At 44.2% G+C, this 24,861-nt stretch overlaps 7 non-coding genes and 1 pseudogene across 7 annotated transcripts; all 8 read right to left on the bottom strand.

Annotated features, from left to right (window-relative positions):
- Positions 1-1,344: 1,344 nt before the first annotated feature.
- LOC130313020 (U2 spliceosomal RNA) lies at positions 1,345-1,535 on the bottom strand. The gene has a single exon (XR_008861052.1). It is a non-coding gene; the product is annotated as a U2 spliceosomal RNA (small nuclear RNA).
- A 2,074-nt stretch (positions 1,536-3,609) lies between these two features.
- Positions 3,610-3,800, bottom strand: LOC130313019 (U2 spliceosomal RNA). The gene has a single exon (XR_008861051.1). It is a non-coding gene; the product is annotated as a U2 spliceosomal RNA (small nuclear RNA).
- A 2,099-nt stretch (positions 3,801-5,899) lies between these two features.
- On the bottom strand, positions 5,900-6,090 carry LOC130313018 (U2 spliceosomal RNA). The gene has a single exon (XR_008861050.1). It is a non-coding gene; the product is annotated as a U2 spliceosomal RNA (small nuclear RNA).
- A 2,109-nt stretch (positions 6,091-8,199) lies between these two features.
- Positions 8,200-8,390, bottom strand: LOC130313028 (U2 spliceosomal RNA). Its single transcript, XR_008861059.1, has one exon. It is a non-coding gene; the product is annotated as a U2 spliceosomal RNA (small nuclear RNA).
- A 2,095-nt stretch (positions 8,391-10,485) lies between these two features.
- On the bottom strand, positions 10,486-10,676 carry LOC130313017 (U2 spliceosomal RNA). Its single transcript, XR_008861049.1, has one exon. It is a non-coding gene; the product is annotated as a U2 spliceosomal RNA (small nuclear RNA).
- A 2,095-nt stretch (positions 10,677-12,771) lies between these two features.
- LOC130313015 (U2 spliceosomal RNA) lies at positions 12,772-12,962 on the bottom strand. The gene has a single exon (XR_008861048.1). It is a non-coding gene; the product is annotated as a U2 spliceosomal RNA (small nuclear RNA).
- A 9,106-nt stretch (positions 12,963-22,068) lies between these two features.
- Positions 22,069-22,259, bottom strand: LOC130313014 (U2 spliceosomal RNA). Its single transcript, XR_008861047.1, has one exon. It is a non-coding gene; the product is annotated as a U2 spliceosomal RNA (small nuclear RNA).
- Positions 22,260-24,356: 2,097 nt separating this feature from the next.
- LOC130313032 (U2 spliceosomal RNA) lies at positions 24,357-24,527 on the bottom strand (annotated as a pseudogene).
- Between the last annotated feature and the right edge of the window lie 334 nt (positions 24,528-24,861).

Here is a 24,861-nt window from a genome sequence, read left to right as displayed (position 1 = left end):
GAGAGATGTTGTTTACACCTAGTGATGTCAGTGGTATTGAGTGACATCACAGCACAGTGCTAAGGCTCCTGGGCCTGGACACAGCAGCGGCTGCAATATCTCAACGGAGAATACGTTTATATCTATGTGTGTGTGTGCGCATATATATATATATATATATATATATATATATTTCTCCGCCGAAATCACTTTTAAACCCATTTCCACCTTTTTTTCCCTTCTCTTCCTCTTACTTTTTTTTCACGTTTTTTTACGTTTTTCTCCTTTTCGCCTCTTTTCTGGGCGTATTATTCTTCTTTTTCTTCTTTTTTTTCGTCTAATGCATACCCCATCAGTGCAGCAATGCTTATTCAATACCGCCAGCAGATGGAGACACTGGGGGATAATTTTCTAAGGATTTATACTGATTTTTCCTGTCTGAATTTGTCGCACAGAAAGTTGCAGGCCAAATATGTGTGACATTTCTGCGACTTTAGCTTCTAGAGCATTTTTACAACATTATACATAGGTGCTGAATACATAAAAAGCGACTGTTCAGCGACAGACAAGTCGCATCGGCTGAAAGTAGGCCAGAATGTCAGTCCATGTTGGAGCAGGTTTAGATACAGTCTAAAGCATAGATCTCAAAGTCTGTGCACAGAATTTAGCAAGGGCCTCGCACCTTCTGATGCATCAGGTAGGTGCACAATAGCATAGCCTAACCCTCTGTACTTTGGTCTATATTGATGCGGGACATAGACAGCCAGCTGATGACCAATCCATTAGTGCAATGGATGGCTGGAAGCATTTGTCTTTGCCTTTGCAATACCACAGAAGCAATGCATGGTCAATGTACAGCAATGACACACCTGTGTGAACAGCCAGGAGACCCCCCCCCCCCCCCCCCCATGTTATGTTACATAGTTACATAGTTAGTACGGTCGAAAAAAGACATATGTCCATCACGTTCAACCAGGGAATTAAGGGGTAGGGGTGTGGCGCGATATTGGGGAAGGGATGAGATTTTATATTTCTTCATAAGCATTAATCTTATTTTGTCAATTAGGAACATTCAGCACCCACCCGCTATCAAGGCAGCTGCCTATCATGTCATGCCCTACCTGCACAGGTGTGCTGGCTACTCAAATGATCCAATTAAGGAGGCCATTTAGTCAGCAGCAGCAGAAGTCCTGTGCCTGGACGCTCCAACAGGGGCCAGACACAAGCAGAAGCAGCAGAAGCAGCAGCAGCACCACCTTTTGTTTTTTGGCTGCAGCAGCAGCAAGGCCCACAGGGCTGGCTAGCTGGCTAGCCAGCAAGCAGGTAGCAATGAAAGTAGGAATCTTTCTTTTTAACCCTGTAAGGGGGTGGTGCACTGTACCCGAAGATACTGCCATATCGGGTCAATGCATAGGGCGACGGAAGCAAGCTTCGAAATCGGCCCCCGTTCTCAAAAATCCATTTAATATATGGTCCCCAGATAGGGGACGTATCAGATATTAAACTGATAAGAACAGATACTACACTTGATCTTAGCCAAAAGGCCGAGAAGCGATAACCGTGAAAGGGGCGGGCCCAACAAGGTCCCCTTCATGGGCACTATCACTGCTTGCTGTCAGGGAGGCTGCCAGACAATTTTCCATGCACACTCTGGGCTGGGGGGCAGTCAACCACCAGTACACACAGCAGAACCTAAACCCATACCATTATTGCTAAGCAGCAAGACAGGGGCCCATTGCACTCCCACGGGGCCTTTTTAAATGCAATCCATAACCCGGATTTGCCAGGAACCCTTCTTACTCCTCCTACTTGCATGTGACACTGGGCTTAGGATCTGCATAGGAAACACACACACAAGCACACACCTACCTTTGTTGCCTGCAGATGCCTCCTTGGCTGTCCCCAAACGGTATCAAACCAACACCCACGGGAAGCTGTAAGCATAGAGGACATGCCTGCACCCCATTGGACTTACCTGTGTGGGTTAAATCCGGGTTATTTGACAACCTATGGCGGTGATGGTTCTGCTCAGGCAGAGCAGTGCTGATGCTCCTCATAAAGCTGTCGCTGCTGTGAAGGTTCTAGGTGACATCACAAATCCCTTTGGTTACATACACAACAAAGCTGGGTTGTTGTTGTTTACACTCTGCAAGGCCTGTGGAAGTGAGTGACATCATAGCACTGTAGTTCTGAGGGTTCAAGATGGATGCAACAATCTCCTGTTGCTTCTATGAAGGCCGTAATAGACGACATCACCAAACAGCTCCATAGTCACATACACAGCAAAGGAGAGATGTTGTTTACACCTAGTGATGTCAGTGGTATTGAGTGACATCACAGCACAGTGCTAAGGCTCCTGGGCCTGGACACAGCAGCGGCTGCAATATCTCAACGGAGAATACGTTTATATCTATGTGTGTGTGTGCGCATATATATATTTCTCCGCCGAAATCACTTTTAAACCCATTTCCACCTTTTTTTCCCTTCTCTTCCTCTTACTTTTTTTTCACGTTTTTTTACGTTTTTCTCCTTTTCGCCTCTTTTCTGGGCGTATTATTCTTCTTTTTCTTCTTTTTTTTCGTCTAATGCATACCCCATCAGTGCAGCAATGCTTATTCAATACCGCCAGCAGATGGAGACACTGGGGGATAATTTTCTAAGGATTTATACTGATTTTTCCTGTCTGAATTTGTCGCACAGAAAGTTGCAGGCCAAATATGTGTGACATTTCTGCGACTTTAGCTTCTAGAGCATTTTTACAACATTATACATAGGTGCTGAATACATAAAAAGCGACTGTTCAGCGACAGACAAGTCGCATCGGCTGAAAGTAGGCCAGAATGTCAGTCCATGTTGGAGCAGGTTTAGATACAGTCTAAAGCATAGATCTCAAAGTCTGTGCACAGAATTTAGCAAGGGCCTCGCACCTTCTGATGCATCAGGTAGGTGCACAATAGCATAGCCTAACCCTCTGTACTTTGGTCTATATTGATGCGGGACATAGACAGCCAGCTGATGACCAATCCATTAGTGCAATGGATGGCTGGAAGCATTTGTCTTTGCCTTTGCAATACCACAGAAGCAATGCATGGTCAATGTACAGCAATGACACACCTGTGTGAACAGCCAGGAGACCCCCCCCCCCCCCCCCCATGTTATGTTACATAGTTACATAGTTAGTACGGTCGAAAAAAGACATATGTCCATCACGTTCAACCAGGGAATTAAGGGGTAGGGGTGTGGCGCGATATTGGGGAAGGGATGAGATTTTATATTTCTTCATAAGCATTAATCTTATTTTGTCAATTAGGAACATTCAGCACCCACCCGCTATCAAGGCAGCTGCCTATCATGTCATGCCCTACCTGCACAGGTGTGCTGGCTACTCAAATGATCCAATTAAGGAGGCCATTTAGTCAGCAGCAGCAGAAGTCCTGTGCCTGGACGCTCCAACAGGGGCCAGACACAAGCAGAAGCAGAAGCAGCAGAAGCAGCAGCAGCAGAAGCAGCAGCAGCACCACCTTTTGTTTTTTGGCTGCAGCAGCAGCAAGGCCCACAGGGCTGGCTAGCTGGCTAGCCAGCAAGCAGGTAGCAATGAAAGTAGGAATCTTTCTTTTTAACCCTGTAAGGGGGTGGTGCACTGTACCCGAAGATACTGCCATATCGGGTCAATGCATAGGGCGACGGAAGCAAGCTTCGAAATCGGCCCCCGTTCTCAAAAATCCATTTAATATATGGTCCCCAGATAGGGGACGTATCAGATATTAAACTGATAAGAACAGATACTACACTTGATCTTAGCCAAAAGGCCGAGAAGCGATAACCGTGAAAGGGGCGGGCCCAACAAGGTCCCCTTCATGGGCACTATCACTGCTTGCTGTCAGGGAGGCTGCCAGACAATTTTCCATGCACACTCTGGGCTGGGGGGCAGTCAACCACCAGTACACACAGCAGAACCTAAACCCATACCATTATTGCTAAGCAGCAAGACAGGGGCCCATTGCACTCCCACGGGGCCTTTTTAAATGCAATCCATAACCCGGATTTGCCAGGAACCCTTCTTACTCCTCCTACTTGCATGTGACACTGGGCTTAGGATCTGCATAGGAAACACACACACAAGCACACACCTACCTTTGTTGCCTGCAGATGCCTCCTTGGCTGTCCCCAAACGGTATCAAACCAACACCCACGGGAAGCTGTAAGCATAGAGGACATGCCTGCACCCCATTGGACTTACCTGTGTGGGTTAAATCCGGGTTATTTGACAACCTATGGCGGTGATGGTTCTGCTCAGGCAGAGCAGTGCTGATGCTCCTCATAAAGCTGTCGCTGCTGTGAAGGTTCTAGGTGACATCACAAATCCCTTTGGTTACATACACAACAAAGCTGGGTTGTTGTTGTTTACACTCTGCAAGGCCTGTGGAAGTGAGTGACATCATAGCACTGTAGTTCTGAGGGTTCAAGATGGATGCAACAATCTCCTGTTGCTTCTATGAAGGCCGTAATAGACGACATCACCAAACAGCTCCATAGTCACATACACAGCAAAGGAGAGATGTTGTTTACACCTAGTGATGTCAGTGGTATTGAGTGACATCACAGCACAGTGCTAAGGCTCCTGGGCCTGGACACAGCAGCGGCTGCAATATCTCAACGGAGAATACGTTTATATCTATGTGTGTGTGTGCGCATATATATATATATATATATATATATATATATATATATATATATATATATATATTTCTCCGCCGAAATCACTTTTAAACCCATTTCCACCTTTTTTTCCCTTCTCTTCCTCTTACTTTTTTTTCACGTTTTTTTACGTTTTTCTCCTTTTCGCCTCTTTTCTGGGCGTATTATTCTTCTTTTTCTTCTTTTTTTTCGTCTAATGCATACCCCATCAGTGCAGCAATGCTTATTCAATACCGCCAGCAGATGGAGACACTGGGGGATAATTTTCTAAGGATTTATACTGATTTTTCCTGTCTGAATTTGTCGCACAGAAAGTTGCAGGCCAAATATGTGTGACATTTCTGCGACTTTAGCTTCTAGAGCATTTTTACAACATTATACATAGGTGCTGAATACATAAAAAGCGACTGTTCAGCGACAGACAAGTCGCATCGGCTGAAAGTAGGCCAGAATGTCAGTCCATGTTGGAGCAGGTTTAGATACAGTCTAAAGCATAGATCTCAAAGTCTGTGCACAGAATTTAGCAAGGGCCTCGCACCTTCTGATGCATCAGGTAGGTGCACAATAGCATAGCCTAACCCTCTGTACTTTGGTCTATATTGATGCGGGACATAGACAGCCAGCTGATGACCAATCCATTAGTGCAATGGATGGCTGGAAGCATTTGTCTTTGCCTTTGCAATACCACAGAAGCAATGCATGGTCAATGTACAGCAATGACACACCTGTGTGAACAGCCAGGAGACCCCCCCCCCCCCCATGTTATGTTACATAGTTACATAGTTAGTACGGTCGAAAAAAGACATATGTCCATCACGTTCAACCAGGGAATTAAGGGGTAGGGGTGTGGCGCGATATTGGGGAAGGGATGAGATTTTATATTTCTTCATAAGCATTAATCTTATTTTGTCAATTAGGAACATTCAGCACCCACCCGCTATCAAGGCAGCTGCCTATCATGTCATGCCCTACCTGCACAGGTGTGCTGGCTACTCAAATGATCCAATTAAGGAGGCCATTTAGTCAGCAGCAGCAGAAGTCCTGTGCCTGGACGCTCCAACAGGGGCCAGACACAAGCAGAAGCAGAAGCAGCAGAAGCAGCAGCAGCACCACCTTTTGTTTTTTGGCTGCAGCAGCAGCAAGGCCCACAGGGCTGGCTAGCTGGCTAGCCAGCAAGCAGGTAGCAATGAAAGTAGGAATCTTTCTTTTTAACCCTGTAAGGGGGTGGTGCACTGTACCCGAAGATACTGCCATATCGGGTCAATGCATAGGGCGACGGAAGCAAGCTTCGAAATCGGCCCCCGTTCTCAAAAATCCATTTAATATATGGTCCCCAGATAGGGGACGTATCAGATATTAAACTGATAAGAACAGATACTACACTTGATCTTAGCCAAAAGGCCGAGAAGCGATAACCGTGAAAGGGGCGGGCCCAACAAGGTCCCCTTCATGGGCACTATCACTGCTTGCTGTCAGGGAGGCTGCCAGACAATTTTCCATGCACACTCTGGGCTGGGGGGCAGTCAACCACCAGTACACACAGCAGAACCTAAACCCATACCATTATTGCTAAGCAGCAAGACAGGGGCCCATTGCACTCCCACGGGGCCTTTTTAAATGCAATCCATAACCCGGATTTGCCAGGAACCCTTCTTACTCCTCCTACTTGCATGTGACACTGGGCTTAGGATCTGCATAGGAAACACACACACAAGCACACACCTACCTTTGTTGCCTGCAGATGCCTCCTTGGCTGTCCCCAAACGGTATCAAACCAACACCCACGGGAAGCTGTAAGCATAGAGGACATGCCTGCACCCCATTGGACTTACCTGTGTGGGTTAAATCCGGGTTATTTGACAACCTATGGCGGTGATGGTTCTGCTCAGGCAGAGCAGTGCTGATGCTCCTCATAAAGCTGTCGCTGCTGTGAAGGTTCTAGGTGACATCACAAATCCCTTTGGTTACATACACAATAAAGCTGGGTTGTTGTTGTTTACACTCTGCAAGGCCTGTGGAAGTGAGTGACATCATAGCACTGTAGTTCTGAGGGTTCAAGATGGATGCAACAATCTCCTGTTGCTTCTATGAAGGCCGTAATTGACGACATCACCAAACAGCTCCATAGTCACATACACAGCAAAGGAGAGATGTTGTTTACACCTAGTGATGTCAGTGGTATTGAGTGACATCACAGCACAGTGCTAAGGCTCCTGGGCCTGGACACAGCAGCGGCTGCAATATCACAACGGAGAATACGTTTATATCTATGTGTGTGTGTGCGCATATATATATATATATATATATATATATATATATATATATATATATATATATATATATATATTCTCCGCCGAAATCACTTTTAAACCCATTTCCACCTTTTTTTCCCTTCTCTTCCTCTTACTTTTTTTTCACGTTTTTTTACGTTTTTCTCCTTTTCGCCTCTTTTCTGGGCGTATTATTCTTCTTTTTCTTCTTTTTTTTCGTCTAATGCATACCCCATCAGTGCAGCAATGCTTATTCAATACCGCCAGCAGATGGAGACACTGGGGGATAATTTTCTAAGGATTTATACTGATTTTTCCTGTCTGAATTTGTCGCACAGAAAGTTGCAGGCCAAATATGTGTGACATTTCTGCGACTTTAGCTTCTAGAGCATTTTTACAACATTATACATAGGTGCTGAATACATAAAAAGCGACTGTTCAGCGACAGACAAGTCGCATCGGCTGAAAGTAGGCCAGAATGTCAGTCCATGTTGGAGCAGGTTTAGATACAGTCTAAAGCATAGATCTCAAAGTCTGTGCACAGAATTTAGCAAGGGCCTCGCACCTTCTGATGCATCAGGTAGGTGCACAATAGCATAGCCTAACCCTCTGTACTTTGGTCTATATTGATGCGGGACATAGACAGCCAGCTGATGACCAATCCATTAGTGCAATGGATGGCTGGAAGCATTTGTCTTTGCCTTTGCAATACCACAGAAGCAATGCATGGTCAATGTACAGCAATGACACACCTGTGTGAACAGCCAGGAGACCCCCCCCCCCCCCCCCATGTTATGTTACATAGTTACATAGTTAGTACGGTCGAAAAAAGACATATGTCCATCACGTTCAACCAGGGAATTAAGGGGTAGGGGTGTGGCGCGATATTGGGGAAGGGATGAGATTTTATATTTCTTCATAAGCATTAATCTTATTTTGTCAATTAGGAACATTCAGCACCCACCCGCTATCAAGGCAGCTGCCTATCATGTCATGCCCTACCTGCACAGGTGTGCTGGCTACTCAAATGATCCAATTAAGGAGGCCATTTAGTCAGCAGCAGCAGAAGTCCTGTGCCTGGATGCTCCAACAGGGGCCAGACACAAGCAGAAGCAGAAGCAGCAGAAGCAGCAGCAGCACCACCTTTTGTTTTTTGGCTGCAGCAGCAGCAAGGCCCACAGGGCTGGCTAGCTGGCTAGCCAGCAAGCAGGTAGCAATGAAAGTAGGAATCTTTCTTTTTAACCCTGTAAGGGGGTGGTGCACTGTACCCGAAGATACTGCCATATCGGGTCAATGCATAGGGCGACGGAAGCAAGCTTCGAAATCGGCCCCCGTTCTCAAAAATCCATTTAATATATGGTCCCCAGATAGGGGACGTATCAGATATTAAACTGATAAGAACAGATACTACACTTGATCTTAGCCAAAAGGCCGAGTAGCGATAACCGTGAAAGGGGCGGGCCCAACAAGGTCCCCTTCATGGGCACTATCACTGCTTGCTGTCAGGGAGGCTGCCAGACAATTTTCCATGCACACTCTGGGCTGGGGGGCAGTCAACCACCAGTACACACAGCAGAACCTAAACCCATACCATTATTGCTAAGCAGCAAGACAGGGGCCCATTGCACTCCCACGGGGCCTTTTTAAATGCAATCCATAACCCGGATTTGCCAGGAACCCTTCTTACTCCTCCTACTTGCATGTGACACTGGGCTTAGGATCTGCATAGGAAACACACACACAAGCACACACCTACCTTTGTTGCCTGCAGATGCCTCCTTGGCTGTCCCCAAACGGTATCAAACCAACACCCACGGGAAGCTGTAAGCATAGAGGACATGCCTGCACCCCATTGGACTTACCTGTGTGGGTTAAATCCGGGTTATTTGACAACCTATGGCGGTGATGGTTCTGCTCAGGCAGAGCAGTGCTGATGCTCCTCATAAAGCTGTCGCTGCTGTGAAGGTTCTAGGTGACATCACAAATCCCTTTGGTTACATACACAACAAAGCTGGGTTGTTGTTGTTTACACTCTGCAAGGCCTGTGGAAGTGAGTGACATCATAGCACTGTAGTTCTGAGGGTTCAAGATGGATGCAACAATCTCCTGTTGCTTCTATGAAGGCCGTAATAGACGACATCACCAAACAGCTCCATAGTCACATACACAGCAAAGGAGAGATGTTGTTTACACCTAGTGATGTCAGTGGTATTGAGTGACATCACAGCACAGTGCTAAGGCTCCTGGGCCTGGACACAGCAGCGGCTGCAATATCTCAACGGAGAATACGTTTATATCTATGTGTGTGTGTGCGCATATATATATATATATATATATATATATATATATATATATATATATTTCTCCGCCGAAATCACTTTTAAACCCATTTCCACCTTTTTTTCCCTTCTCTTCCTCTTACTTTTTTTTCACGTTTTTTTACGTTTTTCTCCTTTTCGCCTCTTTTCTGGGCGTATTATTCTTCTTTTTCTTCTTTTTTTTCGTCTAATGCATACCCCATCAGTGCAGCAATGCTTATTCAATACCGCCAGCAGATGGAGACACTGGGGGATAATTTTCTAAGGATTTATACTGATTTTTCCTGTCTGAATTTGTCGCACAGAAAGTTGCAGGCCAAATATGTGTGACATTTCTGCGACTTTAGCTTCTAGAGCATTTTTACAACATTATACATAGGTGCTGAATACATAAAAAGCGACTGTTCAGCGACAGACAAGTCGCATCGGCTGAAAGTAGGCCAGAATGTCAGTCCATGTTGGAGCAGGTTTAGATACAGTCTAAAGCATAGATCTCAAAGTCTGTGCACAGAATTTAGCAAGGGCCTCGCACCTTCTGATGCATCAGGTAGGTGCACAATAGCATAGCCTAACCCTCTGTACTTTGGTCTATATTGATGCGGGACATAGACAGCCAGCTGATGACCAATCCATTAGTGCAATGGATGGCTGGAAGCATTTGTCTTTGCCTTTGCAATACCACAGAAGCAATGCATGGTCAATGTACAGCAATGACACACCTGTGTGAACAGCCAGGAGACCCCCCCCCCCCCCCCCCATGTTATGTTACATAGTTACATAGTTAGTACGGTCGAAAAAAGACATATGTCCATCACGTTCAACCAGGGAATTAAGGGGTAGGGGTGTGGCGCGATATTGGGGAAGGGATGAGATTTTATATTTCTTCATAAGCATTAATCTTATTTTGTCAATTAGGAACATTCAGCACCCACCCGCTATCAAGGCAGCTGCCTATCATGTCATGCCCTACCTGCACAGGTGTGCTGGCTACTCAAATGATCCAATTAAGGAGGCCATTTAGTCAGCAGCAGCAGAAGTCCTGTGCCTGGACGCTCCAACAGGGGCCAGACACAAGCAGAAGCAGAAGCAGCAGAAGCAGCAGCAGCACCACCTTTTGTTTTTTGGCTGCAGCAGCAGCAAGGCCCACAGGGCTGGCTAGCTGGCTAGCCAGCAAGCAGGTAGCAATGAAAGTAGGAATCTTTCTTTTTAACCCTGTAAGGGGGTGGTGCACTGTACCCGAAGATACTGCCATATCGGGTCAATGCATAGGGCGACGGAAGCAAGCTTCGAAATCGGCCCCCGTTCTCAAAAATCCATTTAATATATGGTCCCCAGATAGGGGACGTATCAGATATTAAACTGATAAGAACAGATACTACACTTGATCTTAGCCAAAAGGCCGAGAAGCGATAACCGTGAAAGGGGCGGGCCCAACAAGGTCCCCTTCATGGGCACTATCACTGCTTGCTGTCAGGGAGGCTGCCAGACAATTTTCCATGCACACTCTGGGCTGGGGGGCAGTCAACCACCAGTACACACAGCAGAACCTAAACCCATACCATTATTGCTAAGCAGCAAGACAGGGGCCCATTGCACTCCCACGGGGCCTTTTTAAATGCAATCCATAACCCGGATTTGCCAGGAACCCTTCTTACTCCTCCTACTTGCATGTGACACTGGGCTTAGGATCTGCATAGGAAACACACACACAAGCACACACCTACCTTTGTTGCCTGCAGATGCCTCCTTGGCTGTCCCCAAACGGTATCAAACCAACACCCACGGGAAGCTGTAAGCATAGAGGACATGCCTGCACCCCATTGGACTTACCTGTGTGGGTTAAATCCGGGTTATTTGACAACCTATGGCGGTGATGGTTCTGCTCAGGCAGAGCAGTGCTGATGCTCCTCATAAAGCTGTCGCTGCTGTGAAGGTTCTAGGTGACATCACAAATCCCTTTGGTTACATACACAACAAAGCTGGGTTGTTGTTGTTTACACTCTGCAAGGCCTGTGGAAGTGAGTGACATCATAGCACTGTAGTTCTGAGGGTTCAAGATGGATGCAACAATCTCCTGTTGCTTCTATGAAGGCCGTAATAGACGACATCACCAAACAGCTCCATAGTCACATACACAGCAAAGGAGAGATGTTGTTTACACCTAGTGATGTCAGTGGTATTGAGTGACATCACAGCACAGTGCTAAGGCTCCTGGGCCTGGACACAGCAGCGGCTGCAATATCTCAACGGAGAATACGTTTATATCTATGTGTGTGTGTGCGCATATATATATATATATATATATATATATATATATATATATATATATTTCTCCGCCGAAATCACTTTTAAACCCATTTCCACCTTTTTTTCCCTTCTCTTCCTCTTACTTTTTTTTCACGTTTTTTTACGTTTTTCTCCTTTTCGCCTCTTTTCTGGGCGTATTATTCTTCTTTTTCTTCTTTTTTTTCGTCTAATGCATACCCCATCAGTGCAGCAATGCTTATTCAATACCGCCAGCAGATGGAGACACTGGGGGATAATTTTCTAAGGATTTATACTGATTTTTCCTGTCTGAATTTGTCGCACAGAAAGTTGCAGGCCAAATATGTGTGACATTTCTGCGACTTTAGCTTCTAGAGCATTTTTACAACATTATACATAGGTGCTGAATACATAAAAAGCGACTGTTCAGCGACAGACAAGTCGCATCGGCTGAAAGTAGGCCAGAATGTCAGTCCATGTTGGAGCAGGTTTAGATACAGTCTAAAGCATAGATCTCAAAGTCTGTGCACAGAATTTAGCAAGGGCCTCGCACCTTCTGATGCATCAGGTAGGTGCACAATAGCATAGCCTAACCCTCTGTACTTTGGTCTATATTGATGCGGGACATAGACAGCCAGCTGATGACCAATCCATTAGTGCAATGGATGGCTGGAAGCATTTGTCTTTGCCTTTGCAATACCACAGAAGCAATGCATGGTCAATGTACAGCAATGACACACCTGTGTGAACAGCCAGGAGACCCCCCCCCCCCCCCCCCATGTTATGTTACATAGTTACATAGTTAGTACGGTCGAAAAAAGACATATGTCCATCACGTTCAACCAGGGAATTAAGAGGTAGGGGTGTGGCGCGATATTGGGGAAGGGATGAGATTTTATATTTCTTCATAAGCATTAATCTTATTTTGTCAATTAGGAACATTCAGCACCCACCCGCTATCAAGGCAGCTGCCTATCATGTCATGCCCTACCTGCACAGGTGTGCTGGCTACTCAAATGATCCAATTAAGGAGGCCATTTAGTCAGCAGCAGCAGAAGTCCTGTGCCTGGACGCTCCAACAGGGGCCAGACACAAGCAGAAGCAGAAGCAGCAGAAGCAGCAGCAGCACCACCTTTTGTTTTTTGGCTGCAGCAGCAGCAAGGCCCACAGGGCTGGCTAGCTGGCTAGCCAGCAAGCAGGTAGCAATGAAAGTAGGAATCTTTCTTTTTAACCCTGTAAGGGGGTGGTGCACTGTACCCGAAGATACTGCCATATCGGGTCAATGCATAGGGCGACGGAAGCAAGCTTCGAAATCGGCCCCCGTTCTCAAAAATCCATTTAATATATGGTCCCCAGATAGGGGACGTATCAGATATTAAACTGATAAGAACAGATACTACACTTGATCTTAGCCAAAAGGCCGAGAAGCGATAACCGTGAAAGGGGCGGGCCCAACAAGGTCCCCTTCATGGGCACTATCACTGCTTGCTGTCAGGGAGGCTGCCAGACAATTTTCCATGCACACTCTGGGCTGGGGGGCAGTCAACCACCAGTACACACAGCAGAACCTAAACCCATACCATTATTGCTAAGCAGCAAGACAGGGGCCCATTGCACTCCCACGGGGCCTTTTTAAATGCAATCCATAACCCGGATTTGCCAGGAACCCTTCTTACTCCTCCTACTTGCATGTGACACTGGGCTTAGGATCTGCATAGGAAACACACACACAAGCACACACCTACCTTTGTTGCCTGCAGATGCCTCCTTGGCTGTCCCCAAACGGTATCAAACCAACACCCACGGGAAGCTGTAAGCATAGAGGACATGCCTGCACCCCATTGGACTTACCTGTGTGGGTTAAATCCGGGTTATTTGACAACCAATGGCGGTGATGGTTCTGCTCAGGCAGAGCAGTGCTGATGCTCCTCATAAAGCTGTCGCTGCTGTGAAGGTTCTAGGTGACATCACAAATCCCTTTGGTTACATACACAACAAAGCTGGGTTGTTGTTGTTTACACTCTGCAAGGCCTGTGGAAGTGAGTGACATCATAGCACTGTAGTTCTGAGGGTTCAAGATGGATGCAACAATCTCCTGTTGCTTCTATGAAGGCCGTAATAGACGACATCACCAAACAGCTCCATAGTCACATACACAGCAAAGGAGAGATGTTGTTTACACCTAGTGATGTCAGTGGTATTGAGTGACATCACAGCACAGTGCTAAGGCTCCTGGGCCTGGACACAGCAGCGGCTGCAATATCTCAACGGAGAATACGTTTATATCTATGTGTGTGTGTGCGCATATATATATATATATATATATATATATATATATATATATATATTTCTCCGCCGAAATCACTTTTAAACCCATTTCCACCTTTTTTTCCCTTCTCTTCCTCTTACTTTTTTTTCACGTTTTTTTACGTTTTTCTCCTTTTCGCCTCTTTTCTGGGCGTATTATTCTTCTTTTTCTTCTTTTTTTTCGTCTAATGCATACCCCATCAGTGCAGCAATGCTTATTCAATACCGCCAGCAGATGGAGACACTGGGGGATAATTTTCTAAGGATTTATACTGATTTTTCCTGTCTGAATTTGTCGCACAGAAAGTTGCAGGCCAAATATGTGTGACATTTCTGCGACTTTAGCTTCTAGAGCATTTTTACAACATTATACATAGGTGCTGAATACATAAAAAGCGACTGTTCAGCGACAGACAAGTCGCATCGGCTGAAAGTAGGCCAGAATGTCAGTCCATGTTGGAGCAGGTTTAGATACAGTCTAAAGCATAGATCTCAAAGTCTGTGCACAGAATTTAGCAAGGGCCTCGCACCTTCTGATGCATCAGGTAGGTGCACAATAGCATAGCCTAACCCTCTGTACTTTGGTCTATATTGATGCGGGACATAGACAGCCAGCTGATGACCAATCCATTAGTGCAATGGATGGCTGGAAGCATTTGTCTTTGCCTTTGCAATACCACAGAAGCAATGCATGGTCAATGTACAGCAATGACACACCTGTGTGAACAGCCAGGAGACCCCCCCCCCCCCCCCATGTTATGTTACATAGTTACATAGTTAGTACGGTCGAAAAAAGACATATGTCCATCACGTTCAACCAGGGAATTAAGGGGTAGGGGTGTGGCGCGATATTGGGGAAGGGATGAGATTTTATATTTCTTCATAAGCATTAATCTTATTTTGTCAATTAGGAACATTCAGCACCCACCCGCTATCAAGGCAGCTGCCTATCATGTCATGCCCTACCTGCACAGGTGTTTTTTTTTTTTTTTTTTTTTTTTTTTTTTTTTTTTTTTTTTTTCCTCAGTTACAGACTATTGTTTGGACGATCATCAGGTCACCTACCAAGACTCGTCACTTAAAACAATATCTGAAAAAACATCATACGGAAAAAACTAACTAAGGGAACCGAGTGCCAAGAAAAAGTGACCAAACAACAAAACAAAAAAACATGTCAAAAACAATCACAGAAATTGGTCAAAAACTTACAGCTTTCTCCTTTACGTACTTCTTATAAATTTTTCCATCGTGTATGCATCCAGATTTTCTCCGCTTCTTCTTCACCAATTCTCTTTTTGTCCAGTAGAAAAATAGTAAAAATCCTTCCTAAAAACAATCTTTTCAATTCCCTCGGAGAAATAACAACATTTTTAAAAACAAGCAAATTGCGTGAGTCCCATAAAACCTCTTTAAAAACAGAAAAAAGAATCCAATTAGTACGTGTATCTTCCTTTTTACTAAGATCTTGACCAATAAAAACTTTCTCAAAAGAAAAACTGTTATATCCAGTGAGTTGGATTAAAAACTTCTTTAAAAACATAAAAAATTCTTTTGCATAAAAACAGTCCCAATAAAGGTGCACTAAGTCTTCTCTACCTCCACAACCCTCTCTTGGGCATCTGTCACTTATTCTCAAACCTCTTCCATTTAAAAAAGATCGGGTTGGGAGGCAGCCATGAAAGGACATCCAACTAACGTCTTTTTGTCTGTTTGATAGTCCAATAACTTTAAAAAACTTCCAAATCTTCACAGACTGAGCATTAGTGCAGAATGGTACTTCATATAATCTCTCATTTTTCCTTATTTCTTGTTCTATTTTCTTTTTATCAGGTTCACCTAAAGAGCTCAAACCAAATTGATCATTGAAAGACCTGAGGAGCACATAGAAGGTAGGTATCACATGTGCTATGGGTCTCCTCAAATCCCTCTCACACCAGCCCCATTTGGAAAACAACCATCCTGCAAGGTATTTACTCATGTCTGCCGCCCTATTATTGCACTGTATCAATTTAAAAATTAAAAGAAAATAGTGCACCTTTAAAAACAGATCAATGTTTGGAAAGTTATATCCGCCCAAATTCATACTCTTCATCACTTCTTCTCTTCTCATTTTCTCCATCTTAGACCCCCAGAAGAACACAAAAAGCTTCCTTGTGACTCTCCTAGTCCATAACTTCCCTGGAGGAAGCACCATAGCCGTATACAAGAGAAGCGGTAGGATTACAGACTTAATGATAAGAACTTTCCCTTTAAGTGACAAGTTCCTTAACCTCCAGAAGGATAGCTTCTTCTCAATTTTACTGTCCAAAGTCTCATAACTTTTCTTTCCTTTGAGGTCTTTATCAAATATCACTCCTAGCACTTCAATGTCTTCTTTTTCCATAACACCATCCACTACTATATTCTCTTGGTTCCCAAAACTGCATAATTGGCACTTCCCCCAGTTCACATTCATCCCAGCCACACAACAAAAAATCCTCACATGCAAATTTACTCTGTTGAGATCTGCTTGGGATGTACAAGTAAAAACCACATCGTCCATATAACTTAAAACCTTTAACTTACTACCATCACTACCTGGAATAAAAACACCACTCACACATTTATCTTTCTGCACATTCTTCAACAGGCCCTCTATAACGCATATAAACAGAATTGGGGAGAGTGGGCATCCCTGTCTGACTCCAGACAAGACATTAAAAGCAGGCCCCACATGCCCATTTACTAAAATCTGACTTGTCACCCCATGATAAAAACTCATAATAACAGATAATAACTTTTCTGGAATACCTAAGTGTTTCAAAGCAATGAACATAAAATCATGTGCAACCTTATCATAAGCCTTTTCGAAATCTATGGACTCAACAAACAGTGCATTCTTGTTAAAGTTACTGTAATAAATAGAGTCTCTTAAAAGCAATAAATTATCTGTTATTTTTCTTTTCGGTACTGCACAAACTTGGTATTCTCCCACAAGGTGGTCCACTACATCACTCAGTCTATTAGCCACAATCTTAGCAATTATCTTGTAGTCACAATTTAATAAAGTTATAGGTCTCCAATTTTTAAGATCTCTGCCATCACCTTTTTTATGAATTAATGTTATGACCCCTTTCTTCATAGATTCAGCTAAAACACCTGAGTTAAAAACATATTGCACCACCCGTGTAAACTCTTTACTTAAAATATTCCAGAACGCGGAATAAAACTCAGCGGGGAGACCATCACAGCCTGGTGTCTTCCCTTTGGCCATCTTATCCAGGGCCTGCTTGATCTCCCCTTCACTAACATCATCAATTAAAAAATCTACTTTTTCAACAGGAACATTATTCTCCAAAATATTACAATAATCATTCATCTCCGTCTCACTGGCTCTGCTCTTATTACTAAAGAGTGTCTCATAAAATCTGCCAATCTCCTTCACCATCTCCTCTCCAAAAACTTCCCCCGTAGGGGTAAAAACAGATTTAAAAACACCTTTAGCATTAAAACATTTTTTAAAGAAATACCGTGTACACTGCTCATTTTCTTCTAGGTGCTGCACTTTAGACTTATATACAATATTCCTTCCCTTTTCCAACAACCTTTTTTTCATCTCCCCCTTCACCTTAACAATCTCATCCTCCACCTCCACACCAACACGTTTAAACTTATAGAGAGTCTCTAACCGGGATACAAGCCTTTCATCACTCCTCCTCTTCTCTTGTGCTCTCTTTATGCAAAACATCTTAAAGAAATTAGAAAACTCTCCTTTAGCCCATTCCCACCACACTAAGACATTACTAAAATCAGGTTGTTTAGAAACACAGGATAAAAACACATGATTAAAACCAGCCATTACTTCCTCATCTTCCAATAGACTTACATTTAATTTCCAGAGCCCCCTCCCAAAATGAAGGGACTCTGTGACACTTATCTCAGCCGACACCATCTTGTGGTCTGAGAAAGTTGACATCATTTGATTGCACCGGACCACCTTAATCCCATCAGAGACCAGGATGTAATCGATCCGGGATTTACAGCGGCCACTATCTGATATGTACGTATATCTTTCATCAGTGCTAACCATCAGTCCAACATCAGTAAAATGCAAGTCTTGAATAATTTGATTTAAAACATTGGAAGTAATATCAGTTCTAACCTCAGCAGAGCTCTCACGATCATTGACGGATCTAATGCAGTTAAAATCGCCAACAATAATAGTATCTTCACGACCAGGGATAAAAAACTTAAGGGACTCTAAAAAAGACAAACGTGCTTGTTTTTCTGCTGGAGCATACACATTAAAAATTCTCATCCTCTGGCCCAAAACCTCAAAAATTAAAACCATACAACGACCAGGTACTAAAATTTGGCAATTTAAAACTTTAATGTCCCTGTTTCGCAATAAAATTCCCACACCTTCATTTTTGTTTTCTGCACATGTGGACCAGAAGGACTGCCCACACTTCCACTCATTTGCATAAGGTGCTGACTTTATTGCACACTCCTGTAAACATATCACATCACTTCTAACATTCTCAAGAATATCAAAAATTGCAGCTCTCCTAATTTCAGACTCAATACTTCTTACATTAATAGTTGTTACAACCAAAGTCATAATAACTAGGAAAAGAAAACCAAATGCTTTAAAATCCATCTTAACTTAGAAATTAACATTTTGGCCTTCAACTTTCCTATGTAAACTTGCAAAACAATCAGGCGACCCTATGTTAGAGTCCCTGTCTATTTCATAATCACTACCAAGAACAAGGGCTTCCTGATCCTCAGACCAGCTCCCTGTCTTACACCTTTTATTCACAACCTGCACATCCTCATCTTCCTCCTCCTCTTCTTCCTTACTGCGAGAAACTCTCTGACCAGGTGTTAGAGATCTCTGAGATGACCCAACAACTTCCATTCCCTCCTCCTCCCCCACAATTGGGTTTGGACATTCAATATCATCCATAGCCTCTTCACTAGAAAGAACATCACCATACACTGTCTCAATTTTCTCCACCACTTTCACTTTTTTTGCTTTTTTCTTTTTCACCAAGGTAAATTCACCTCCCACACCTGTCTCCTCACCAGTCACAGCAGTGGAAACACCCTCCTCCCCTGACCTCTCCTGAGTGCTAATGTGCTCCACTATCACAGAACTTTCCTCAGCCACCTGTGCCACATTAACACTCACACTCACACTCTCACCAACTCCAGGAACAAACCTCCCTCCCCCTTTTTCTCTTTGTTCTCCTCTATTCCCAGCTGCATCAGCATAACTTCTCTTCTTTTTATACCACATATCACAGCCTCTTGCCAAATGTTCCTCACTTCCACAGATATCACATGTCTTCTTCTCTGTACAGATACTTGCTTCATGACCAGTTTTCCCACAATTTCTGCAACATTCTCCTTTCTCAGGGCAATAATCCTGCACATGGCCATAGGCATGGCACTTTCTACAATATTGCAACTGGCCTTCATAAAAGCAGAAACCTCTCTCTCCTCCGATAGAAAACACCTGTGGTATGCTCTTCCTTCCATCTTGCATTCCTTCATCTTTTTTAAATTTTACAATAAACTTTCTCTTACAATTAAAGTACCCAAACTTGTTCTTAAGTCTTCCTATAAATTTCACTTCCTCGCAATACCGGAACAAAAAGTTTGTAACCATTTCATCAGAAACCTTAGGATTATACATGTGGACAATTACTACCTTTGTTGTATTCATAAATAACGGTTCCACTTTAATCTTCTTCATTATAGCAGGCTCACTTTTCCTTTTCATTTCTTCAAGATCCATATAGACTCTCTGGCAAATCTCAGAACCACAAAAAGTAATATCATAAATTCCTTGTCTAGGAAAATCCTGTATAGCCAATACATTCCATACCTGTAGGTAATCAAGCTTGCGAAGAATCTCCAAAACGATTTGGTCAAGTCCGATCGTCCCCCGGTGCTCGCCAGGAACGTAGATCCGCACCGTGTCCTCAAGTCCACGCGCCTTCTCGCTCATTTTTGCAGGTAAAACCCACGATCGCAGCTCAGCAACAATCCAGGGCCCCCCGTAAAGAGGGCCCCGATCACCACTCCTTTCAACCCAAACCACGCACAGAAATCCACACGTGATCTTAGCCAAAAGGCCGAGAAGCGATAACCGTGAAAGGGGCGGGCCCAACAAGGTCCCCTTCATGGGCACTATCACTGCTTGCTGTCAGGGAGGCTGCCAGACAATTTTCCATGCACACTCTGGGCTGGGGGGCAGTCAACCACCAGTACACACAGCAGAACCTAAACCCATACCATTATTGCTAAGCAGCAAGACAGGGGCCCATTGCACTCCCACGGGGCCTTTTTAAATGCAATCCATAACCCGGATTTGCCAGGAACCCTTCTTACTCCTCCTACTTGCATGTGACACTGGGCTTAGGATCTGCATAGGAAACACACACACAAGCACACACCTACCTTTGTTGCCTGCAGATGCCTCCTTGGCTGTCCCCAAACGGTATCAAACCAACACCCACGGGAAGCTGTAAGCATAGAGGACATGCCTGCACCCCATTGGACTTACCTGTGTGGGTTAAATCCGGGTTATTTGACAACCTATGGCGGTGATGGTTCTGCTCAGGCAGAGCAGTGCTGATGCTCCTCATAAAGCTGTCGCTGCTGTGAAGGTTCTAGGTGACATCACAAATCCCTTTGGTTACATACACAACAAAGCTGGGTTGTTGTTGTTTACACTCTGCAAGGCCTGTGGAAGTGAGTGACATCATAGCACTGTAGTTCTGAGGGTTCAAGATGGATGCAACAATCTCCTGTTGCTTCTATGAAGGCCGTAATAGACGACATCACCAAACAGCTCCATAGTCACATACACAGCAAAGGAGAGATGTTGTTTACACCTAGTGATGTCAGTGGTATTGAGTGACATCACAGCACAGTGCTAAGGCTCCTGGGCCTGGACACAGCAGCGGCTGCAATATCTCAACGGAGAATACGTTTATATCTATGTGTGTGTGTGCGCATATATATATATATATATATATATATATATATATATATATATATATATATTTCTCCGCCGAAATCACTTTTAAACCCATTTCCACCTTTTTTTCCCTTCTCTTCCTCTTACTTTTTTTTCACGTTTTTTTACGTTTTTCTCCTTTTCGCCTCTTTTCTGGGCGTATTATTCTTCTTTTTCTTCTTTTTTTTCGTCTAATGCATACCCCATCAGTGCAGCAATGCTTATTCAATACCGCCAGCAGATGGAGACACTGGGGGATAATTTTCTAAGGATTTATACTGATTTTTCCTGTCTGAATTTGTCGCACAGAAAGTTGCAGGCCAAATATGTGTGACATTTCTGCGACTTTAGCTTCTAGAGCATTTTTACAACATTATACATAGGTGCTGAATACATAAAAAGCGACTGTTCAGCGACAGACAAGTCGCATCGGCTGAAAGTAGGCCAGAATGTCAGTCCATGTTGGAGCAGGTTTAGATACAGTCTAAAGCATAGATCTCAAAGTCTGTGCACAGAATTTAGCAAGGGCCTCGCACCTTCTGATGCATCAGGTAGGTGCACAATAGCATAGCCTAACCCTCTGTACTTTGGTCTATATTGATGCGGGACATAGACAGCCAGCTGATGACCAATCCATTAGTGCAATGGATGGCTGGAAGCATTTGTCTTTGCCTTTGCAATACCACAGAAGCAATGCATGGTCAATGTACAGCAATGACACACCTGTGTGAACAGCCAGGAGACCCCCCCCCCCCCCCCATGTTATGTTACATAGTTACATAGTTAGTACGGTCGAAAAAAGACATATGTCCATCACGTTCAACCAGGGAATTAAGGGGTAGGGGTGTGGCGCGATATTGGGGAAGGGATGAGATTTTATATTTCTTCATAAGCATTAATCTTATTTTGTCAATTAGGAACATTCAGCACCCACCCGCTATCAAGGCAGCTGCCTATCATGTCATGCCCTACCTGCACAGGTGTGCTGGCTACTCAAATGATCCAATTAAGGAGGCCATTTAGTCAGCAGCAGCAGAAGTCCTGTGCCTGGACGCTCCAACAGGGGCCAGACACAAGCAGAAGCAGAAGCAGCAGAAGCAGCAGCAGCACCACCTTTTGTTTTTTGGCTGCAGCAGCAGCAAGGCCCACAGGGCTGGCTAGCTGGCTAGCCAGCAAGCAGGTAGCAATGAAAGTAGGAATCTTTCTTTTTAACCCTGTAAGGGGGTGGTGCACTGTACCCGAAGATACTGCCATATCGGGTCAATGCATAGGGCGACGGAAGCAAGCTTCGAAATCGGCCCCCGTTCTCAAAAATCCATTTAATATATGGTCCCCAGATAGGGGACGTATCAGATATTAAACTGATAAGAACAGATACTACACTTGATCTTAGCCAAAAGGCCGAGAAGCGATAACCGTGAAAGGGGCGGGCCCAACAAGGTCCCCTTCATGGGCACTATCACTGCTTGCTGTCAGGGAGGCTGCCAGACAATTTTCCATGCACACTCTGGGCTGGGGGGCAGTCAACCACCAGTACACACAGCAGAACCTAAACCCATACCATTATTGCTAAGCAGCAAGACAGGGGCCCATTGCACTCCCACGGGGCCTTTTTAAATGCAATCCATAACCCGGATTTGCCAGGAACCCTTCTTACTCCTCCTACTTGCATGTGACACTGGGCTTAGGATCTGCATAGGAAACACACACACAAGCACACACCTACCTTTGTTGCCTGCAGATGCCTCCTTGGCTGTCCCCAAACGGTATCAAACCAACACCCACGGGAAGCTGTAAGCATAGAGGACATGCCTGCACCCCATTGGACTTACCTGTGTGGGTTAAATCCGGGTTATTTGACAACCTATGGCGGTGATGGTTCTGCTCAGGCAGAGCAGTGCTGATGCTCCTCATAAAGCTGTCGCTGCTGTGAAGGTTCTAGGTGACATCACAAATCCCTTTGGTTACATACACAACAAAGCTGGGTTGTTGTTGTTTACACTCTGCAAGGCCTGTGGAAGTGAGTGACATCATAGCACTGTAGTTCTGAGGGTTCAAGATGGATGCAACAATCTCCTGTTGCTTCTATGAAGGCCGTAATAGACGACATCACCAAACAGCTCCATAGTCACATACACAGCAAAGGAGAGATGTTGTTTACACCTAGTGATGTCAGTGGTATTGAGTGACATCACAGCACAGTGCTAAGGCTCCTGGGCCTGGACACAGCAGCGGCTGCAATATCTCAACGGAGAATACGTTTATATCTATGTGTGTGTGTGCGCATATATATATATATATATATATATATATATATATATATATATATATATTTCTCCGCCGAAATCACTTTTAAACCCATTTCCACCTTTTTTTCCCTTCTCTTCCTCTTACTTTTTTTTCACGTTTTTTTACGTTTTTCTCCTTTTCGCCTCTTTTCTGGGCGTATTATTCTTCTTTTTCTTCTTTTTTTTCGTCTAATGCATACCCCATCAGTGCAGCAATGCTTATTCAATACCGCCAGCAGATGGAGACACTGGGGGATAATTTTCTAAGGATTTATACTGATTTTTCCTGTCTGAATTTGTCGCACAGAAAGTTGCAGGCCAAATATGTGTGACATTTCTGCGACTTTAGCTTCTAGAGCATTTTTACAACATTATACATAGGTGCTGAATACATAAAAAGCGACTGTTCAGCGACAGACAAGTCGCATCGGCTGAAAGTAGGCCAGAATGTCAGTCCATGTTGGAGCAGGTTTAGATACAGTCTAAAGCATAGATCTCAAAGTCTGTGCACAGAATTTAGCAAGGGCCTCGCACCTTCTGATGCATCAGGTAGGTGCACAATAGCATAGCCTAACCCTCTGTACTTTGGTCTATATTGATGCGGGACATAGACAGCCAGCTGATGACCAATCCATTAGTGCAATGGATGGCTGGAAGCATTTGTCTTTGCCTTTGCAATACCACAGAAGCAATGCATGGTCAATGTACAGCAATGACACACCTGTGTGAACAGCCAGGAGACCCCCCCCCCCCCCCCCCATGTTATGTTACATAGTTACATAGTTAGTACGGTCGAAAAAAGACATATGTCCATCACGTTCAACCAGGGAATTAAGGGGTAGGGGTGTGGCGCGATATTGGGGAAGGGATGAGATTTTATATTTCTTCATAAGCATTAATCTTATTTTGTCAATTAGGAACATTCAGCACCCACCCGCTATCAAGGCAGCTGCCTATCATGTCATGCCCTACCTGCACAGGTGTGCTGGCTACTCAAATGATCCAATTAAGGAGGCCATTTAGTCAGCAGCAGCAGAAGTCCTGTGCCTGGACGCTCCAACAGGGGCCAGACACAAGCAGAAGCAGAAGCAGCAGAAGCAGCAGCAGCACCACCTTTTGTTTTTTGGCTGCAGCAGCAGCAAGGCCCACAGGGCTGGCTAGCTGGCTAGCCAGCAAGCAGGTAGCAATGAAAGTAGGAATCTTTCTTTTTAACCCTGTAAGGGGGTGGTGCACTGTACCCGAAGATACTGCCATATCGGGTCAATGCATAGGGCGACGGAAGCAAGCTTCGAAATCGGCCCCCGTTCTCAAAAATCCATTTAATATATGGTCCCCAGATAGGGGACGTATCAGATATTAAACTGATAAGAACATATTTTTTTTTTTTTTTTTTTTTTTTTTTTTCCTTTTTTTCCTTTTTTTTTTTTTTTTTTTTCTTTTTTCCTCAGTTACAGACTATTGTTTGAACGATCATCAGGTCTCCTACCAGGACTCGTCACTTAAAACAATGTCTGAAAAAACATCATGCGGAAAGACAAAAAAAAGGGAACCGAGGGTCAAGAACTTAAAACCAAAAGGTAAAAGCTGAAGGAAAACAAAAACATTTAAAAAACAAAACATAAACTGGTCAGACTTACAGTTTCCACCATTGGGTATATTTCCAGATCTTTTCAGCATTGTCTTCTCCCATTCTCTTCTTATCTAATAAATATGCAATAAAAAGTCTT

Source organism: Hyla sarda, unplaced genomic scaffold, assembly GCF_029499605.1.
Source record: "Hyla sarda isolate aHylSar1 unplaced genomic scaffold, aHylSar1.hap1 scaffold_1749, whole genome shotgun sequence".
NCBI lineage: Eukaryota > Metazoa > Chordata > Amphibia > Anura > Hylidae > Hyla > Hyla sarda.
Note: the sequence above shows the minus strand (reverse complement) of the source record. Positions and strands in the feature narration are given on the sequence as shown.